Source organism: Triticum dicoccoides, unplaced genomic scaffold, assembly GCF_002162155.2.
Source record: "Triticum dicoccoides isolate Atlit2015 ecotype Zavitan unplaced genomic scaffold, WEW_v2.0 scaffold144119, whole genome shotgun sequence".
In the NCBI taxonomy this organism is placed as follows: Eukaryota; Viridiplantae; Streptophyta; class Magnoliopsida; order Poales; family Poaceae; genus Triticum; species Triticum dicoccoides.
Window position 1 is genome coordinate 1 of NW_021202386.1, and position 1,276 is coordinate 1,276.

Sequence of the window (1,276 nt, forward strand, 5' to 3'; positions counted from 1 at the left end):
CCAGGAGGTCACCCATCCTAGTACTACTCTCGCCCAAGCACGCTTAACTTCGGAGTTCTAATGGGATCCGGTGCTTTAGTGCTGGTATGATCGCATCCGACATGTTACCCCGGTCTTCGTCCCTTATCCTTGCCCCTCCCAGCTCCACTACAAAGACGATTGTACATTGCTTTGGCCGCTCCCTCTCAACTACGGAGACGAGTTTAACGCGGTTTCCACCCCTCCCTCTCAACCGCACCAGTGCACGCTTGCCGCGCCACAACGCCGACGCTGGACCCGTGAATCGTGAGCACCCAGCTATGACTTACCGCACTCGTGCAAAATAATAAAACACGGTAAATATATTACTTACACGTGCGTTTTGTTTTGCAAGCGGCGCGAAAAAAATTAAAAAGGGAATGCAACACGAGGACTTCCCAGGAGGTCACCCATCCTAGCTACTCTCGCCCAAGCACGCTTAACTTCGGAGTTCTGATGGGATCCGGTGCTTTAGTGCTGGTATGATCGCATCCGACATATTACCCCGGTCTTCGTCCCTTATCCTTGCCCCTCCCAGCTCCACTACAAAGACGATTGTACATTGCTTTGGCCGCTCCCTCTCAACTACGGAGACGAGTTTAACGCGGTTTCCACCCCTCCCTCTCAACCGCACCACTGCACGCTTGCCGCGCCACAACGCCGACGCTGGACCCGTGAATCGTGAGCACCCAGCTATGACTTACCGCACTCCTGCAAAATAATAAAACACGGTAAATATATTACTTACACGTGCGTTTTGTTTTGCAAGCGGCGCGAAAAAAATTAAAAAGGGAATGCAACACGAGGCAGGAGGTCACCCATCCTAGTACTACTCTCGCCCAAGCACGCTTAACTTCGGAGTTCTGATGGGATCCGGTGCTTTAGTGCTGGTATGATCGCATCCGACATGTTACCCCGGTCTTCGTCCCTTATCCTTGCCCCTCCCAGCTCCACTACAAAGACGATTGTACATTGCTTTGGCCGCTCCCTCTCAACTACGGAGACGAGTTTAACGCGGTTTCCACCCCTCCCTCTCAACCGCACCAGTGCACGCTTGCCGCGCCACAACGCCGACGCTGGACCCGTGAATCGTGAGCACCCAGCTATGACTTACCGCACTCGTGCAAAATAATAAAACACGGTAAATATATTACTTACACGTGCGTTTTGTTTTGCAAGCGGCGCGAAAAAAATTAAAAAGGGAATGCAACACGAGGACTTCCCAGGAGGTCACCCATCCTAGTACTACTCTCGCCCA

General features: G+C 52.3%; 1 non-coding gene and 2 pseudogenes across 1 annotated transcript; all 3 read right to left on the reverse strand.

Annotated features, from left to right (window-relative positions):
* Positions 1-98, reverse strand: LOC119343868 (annotated as a pseudogene; the record flags this gene model as incomplete).
* Positions 99-395: 297 nt separating this feature from the next.
* LOC119343867 lies at positions 396-512 on the reverse strand. Its single transcript, XR_005166308.1, has one exon. It is a non-coding gene; the product is annotated as a 5S ribosomal RNA (ribosomal RNA).
* A 297-nt stretch (positions 513-809) lies between these two features.
* Positions 810-922, reverse strand: LOC119343869 (annotated as a pseudogene).
* Between the last annotated feature and the right edge of the window lie 354 nt (positions 923-1,276).